This window comes from Meriones unguiculatus, chromosome 12 (genome assembly GCF_030254825.1).
Source record: "Meriones unguiculatus strain TT.TT164.6M chromosome 12, Bangor_MerUng_6.1, whole genome shotgun sequence".
Lineage (NCBI taxonomy): Eukaryota > Metazoa > Chordata > Mammalia > Rodentia > Muridae > Meriones > Meriones unguiculatus.
The window spans coordinates 75,302,407-75,308,163 of record NC_083360.1 but is presented as its reverse complement, the minus strand read 5'-3'; positions in this window follow the sequence as shown (position 1 = coordinate 75,308,163).

Below are 5,757 nucleotides of genomic sequence, written 5' to 3'. Positions count from 1 at the left end.
CTTTGCCTCCTACTTTTCTCCTTTTGTTGACATGCATTTGAGACTGTAGACATATTTTTCTGTAAGTACTACAAAGAGTAAATAAGAGTTACATTCCCCAAGAGTTGATTCCCCAAGAAAGGATGCCAAGAGTTCTCTCATTGGCCAGGTCTGCAGCTGCCTTACCTTGCTGTGCCACAGAGTGGCCCTCTTGAATGTTAGCAGGGCAGGATGATTCCTAATAGGTAGGCTAAGCAGTTGCTGTGGAAGCAATTTCTATGATCCATATATATGATTCATATATAACAGTTGGACTTTGGACCCAGGACATGGTAAGGCAAATCCTGTAAGCAGATGTGGAGAGAAAACAGAAGAGGTTTCTCATTCTATAGTAACCTTTTTTTGCCTAGAGTTCTGCATTAAACATTTCTCTGGAGTCATTTTCACACGGGATTTGGTTATGCTGGGTATGAATATCACTCACTCCTGGCCTTTAAGATTTAGTGGTTCATGTTACTAGCATAAACTTACTGGGCCCTGGCAAACCATTTTTCAGCAGGGCATAATAAATGGCAGAATCCTTTCTGGGTATTATCAGTGAGGACAACTAATAATGATAAAGTAGGTCTACTAACTGCCAGGAAATTTTGACCTTTCTATGTTTAAAACAACAAGTAAATCTGCCTGATAAAGTAGACACCACCCCAAAATCTTTTGGCCCTCAAGAAGCTAAGCTCCTGGGATTTAAATACCTCAGAGACAAATAGGGCAAAGACTGATGATTTTGTAATTTAGTGAAAAGCTGACTCATGCAACACCTTGAGAAACAGCAGCACAAGCCTTGGAACCACTTGTCTGGGAAAGCCTGAGATTCCCAAGGACAGAATGTCTACAGGAGATGGCTAATGCTAACTCTCAGATCACACATTTCACAACATACAGCATATGTATTTCTGTATGTGTCCCTAATAGAGTAACACAAAGGGCTAAGAGGCCACAAGGTTCAGGGAATTTCAGAAAGGATTGGGAAGCCAAAACTTGAGATCTGACAGGCATGTAAGAGGCCCTGTGTTGATATAACAAACCAAATGGAGTCAGGAGAGCTGGAGAAGCAACAGTGGCTAAGAATAGGAACACTATGAAACAAGGCCTGTGAGAGAAGCTTTAGAGTGGAGTCCAGCTGCAGAGAAGAAAGGGTAAGACCACAACTAGATAAAACAGTGAGTTGGACTAGATAGATGGATAGCAGATCCAGACAAGCAAACAGGCAGCTGTCATCATCCCTGACAGACTGTAACTTTGTGCCTCGCTTCTGTTGTGGTGTTCTTCATACTCTTATAGGTAACCCCTCATCTGTGCCCTGTTGAGACCAGAAAATCTTATCACCCAGTTGGACTTGGATGGAATCAAACATGCTCACAGAATGTACTTTGGTCTATTGTCTGTTCCCTATCTAGGGTGAGCAGACTTTTGTCCATTTTTTTTAAGGCATAGTTATTCAGTTTATTTGCCTACTTATTAGTTCGATTGCATGTTTGCTTGAGTCTTGCTTGTTTGGCTGGTCATTTGTTTGATTGCTGTTGAATGAATAACTCACAAAGGTTTTCTTCTTTTCTGCAGTCAGTGACTTCATTAACATTAACATTTTTGCTGCACAGAAACTTTTTAATTCCCTGAAATCTCATTTGTCAATTTCGTGATTGCATCCTGACCTATCAGAGCTCAGGAAATCATTGTTCATTCCTATATATGATGTGTTTCACCATTGTTTTCCTGTAAGAGTTTCAAAGACTTAAGTCTTACATAAAAATCTTTTATGTATCCTGTTCTGATTTTGGTACAGAATGAAAGATATGTACCCAGTTTCAATCTTCTCCTTGAAGCTATCTAGTTTCCCAGCACCACTTAAAAATATGCTATTATTTTTCAGCATATTTTTGGTGTCTTTGTTGAGAATCAGATGCATGTAGTTATGTGCCTTTGCTTCTGGATCCTCTGTTCCATTCCATGGTTCTTTTTTGTTGTTGTTACATTTTATTAACTCTGTATCCCAGCTGTATCCCGCTCCCTCATGCCCTCCAATCCTACCCTCCCTCCCTTATCTCCTCCCTGCCCCTTTCCAAGTCCACTGATAGGGGAGGACCTCCTCCCCTTTCATCTGACCCTGTTTTATCAGGTATCTTCAGGACTGGTTGCAAAGTTCTCTGTGGCCTAGGAGGGCTGCTCCTCCCTTGGGGCGTGGGGAGGTCAAAGAGCCAGCCATTGAGTTCATGTCAGAAATAGTTCCTTACTAGGGACTAGAAGTGTTCCCCTTACTTAGGTACCCACTTGGTCACTGAGCTACCATGGGCTACATCAGAGAAGAGGTTCTAGGTTATATCCATACATGGTACTTAGTTGGAGAAACAGTCTCATATAAGACCCCTGTGCCCAGATATATTTGGTCCTTGTGGAGCTCTTATCCTCTCCATGTCATATTAACTCCCCCTTCTTTCATAGGATTCCCTGCACTCTGCCAAAGGTTTGGTGATGAGTCTTAGTATATGTTTTGATACACTGCTAGGTTATTTTGTGTTATTATCATAGTTGTTTTGTTACTAGGGTTCTATAGTATAATTTGAAAGTATGTTTTGTAATTATTTATTACCTCATGAGCATCATTGGTATTTTCACGGTGATTGCATTGAATCTGTAAATTAATTTGGGGAATAGGGCAATTTTCACAATATTAATCTACCAAAATATGAGAGTGGGGGCTTTTTCCATTTTTCTAGAGTTTTCCTTAATGTCTTTCTTCTCTGCTTTGCAGTGTTCATTCTCAATGTCTATTATTATCTTGGTTAAGTTTATTCATAAGATTTCATTGTTTTGAGGTTATCTTTACTAAAATTGTTTTTCTCATTTCATTCTAAGTTGGTCCATAATTGATATATCAAACTGGTTATTGTGTGCTAACTCGGTGTAGGCTGTTTTCCTGAGTTAGTCTTAGGCAATCTGTATTCTGTAGTATCTTCAAATAGAGGATCATATGGTCTACAGTAATACTTAGTTTATTTCCTTTGCTATTTATTTTTCATTTTTATTTATCTCTTTATTTTCATACAGTGCTTTGGATAAATGTGCAGGCACAATAATGAATATGTATAATGAAAGTGGACATCTTTGCTTTGTTACTGATTTTAGAGGAATTTTTTTTCTATTTTTCCCCCATTTGGTATGAGATTGGCTCTGGGTTTGCTACACAGAGTTCTTTTGTTTTTCTTTTTATTTATTTTTTTTAAATTGAGTTTTGACCCTTAATCCTGTTTGTGTAATATATTGAGCTTACTTATCTGCAAATGTTGAATAATCATTCTATCCCTGGAATGAAATCAAGTTGATTATGAGGCATGATTTTTTTGAGGCATAATTTTTTTAATATGTTGCTAAATTTGTTTGTAAGCATTATGTTAAGTGTTTGTATGTCTATATTCATCAAGAATATTGGTCATATCTCTTTATATAGTTCTTTTGGTTGTTGTATCCTTGCCTGGTTTTGATATTAGGATAATATTTAAGCAAAAACACTGAGTTTGAAAGTCTTGGCTCTCTTTTTGTTTTGTGACCACCTTGAGGAATGTTGGACATCAGAAATTCTATCCATTACTGGTCTTATCTTTGTTAGGAGATGTTTTCTTATTCTAAATCTCAGTATTTCTTATCGATCTGCTCATATTTTATACATTCTTATTCAATTCTATATGAACATTTAGAAATGTATTCATTATTGATTTTCAATTTATTGAAGGATGTTTTTAAAATAAATCCTAACAATTCTCTCAAAAGTATCTGTTTGAAAATGTAAACTGATAGTCTTGACTAATTATAAAGTTGTGTTTTCTTTCACTTTCCTTTTCTTTTTAAAGATTTTTTTCAGTCTCTTTAATCTTTTCAAAGAATTCTTTGTTTCACTCATGCTCTGTGTTTTTTTCATGGATGACTGCATTAATTTCAGCCTTCATCTTTATGATTTCTTTTGGGCTTTAGCTGATACTTAATTTTCAAAAACATTGAGCTGTACCCTCAGCTTATTTAGCTGATGTCACTGATTTTTTTAACGGAAGCACTTAAAAAAATATACTTACTTCTTTAGTAATAGAACACAGTTATTTTGCCTCAGCTCCTGAAAAAAAAAAATGCATTAGTAGATTTCCCTCATTGTATGCTTCCTTGAAAGCACTATTCCTTTGTTGTGTGGTTTCATGTTCATGGCTTGTTTCTGATGCATGGTTGGCGGGCATTCACCTTATCTCCATGGACACCAACAGCCCTCTGTCCTGTGTTTCTAAGATTTTTTTTTCATTACTTTTAGCAATTTGGGATAATGTGCGGATATAGTTTTCTTGGGCTTTAGTTTGACTGAGCTCCACTGAGCTCTTAGATCTGTGAACTTACCGTAAAAAAAAAAAAAAAAAAAAAAAAAAAAGCAGGTGGCAAGGTGGCTCAACTGGCTATGGCACTTTCTGCCTAACCAGATGTTTGGACCCTGGGTACTACATGGCGGAAGGTGGAAAAAATACCCTCACATAGACGACTGATCTCCAGAGGTAAGCCCAAGCACATACATTACATACATACATACATACATACATATATACATACATACATACATACATACACACATACACACATACATAATAGCCTTGTTATAGGCTCCTGATTTCAGTCCTCAGCACAGTGATTTTCTGCAAACAGGTGAGAATGCTGCCTGACAGACCGCCTGTTGGAGCCCGAATGTGTTAGGTGCCTTTGTGATTAGTTATGTTTCCCAGGAAGGGTATGGTCACTGTAGGAAAGTTTGCTTACAGAACAGGCTCTCAGATGCCCTTGATGCTCTCTGGAGTTCATGCAAATCACAAACCCTAAAGCCACAATTGTGTCTCTAGAGGAAAAGACTTTCCAAATGAAAAATTTATCTTAGACTGATTATTATTATTATTATTATTATTATTATTATTATTATTATTATATCAAGTCAGGGTCTCACTCTGTAGTTCTGGCTTCCCTGGAACTCATTATGTAGACCAGCCTTCCCCCGAACTAACAAAGATCTGCCTCATGAGTGCTGCTCCTGCCTACCTTTTTTAATTTTTAATTAAAATATAATTACTTCAATTACTCACCCTTCCTTTTCCTCCCTCCAGTTCTGCCCATGTCTCCCCACTTAACCCCTGCCAAACTGATGGCTTCTTTTTAATTATTATAGTTACACATGGATATATAAATGCAACCTGCTGAGTCCGTTTTGTTGCTTGTATGTACGTGATTTCAAGGCTGGCCACTTAGTATTGAAAACCAGTTAGAGTGTGTCTCTCTGGAGAAGAATAGGTCTCTCTCAAAAGCCCTTAGTTGCCTGTAATTATTTTTCTAAGGGTGGGGGCCCTTCAGATTTCCTGGTTCCACCTTAGCAGATCTACTATTGCCTTTTAAAACAAGGCTTCCTGTATATTCTCCTGAGAACACAGTGCCTGGGAGCCAGCTGGGCATGGCACAGCCACTACAGAAAGCATTCCCGGGGCACCCGCAGGGCAGAGCCCAGCAAGGCAGGACCCAGGAGGGAAGGGTGGGAAGGAATGAGTGAAAGCTCTGAGGGGCGGAGCGAAGAGCTCTCTCTACGCTGTTGATCAGAGGGGCTCCTGCTGGTTGGTTCTGGCGGATAGAAGCGTTGGGGTAGCAAGGAAAACCCTGGGGAGAGTCCAACTGCTGGGAGGGGACAGAGGAGCACAGGGGAGTGAACCA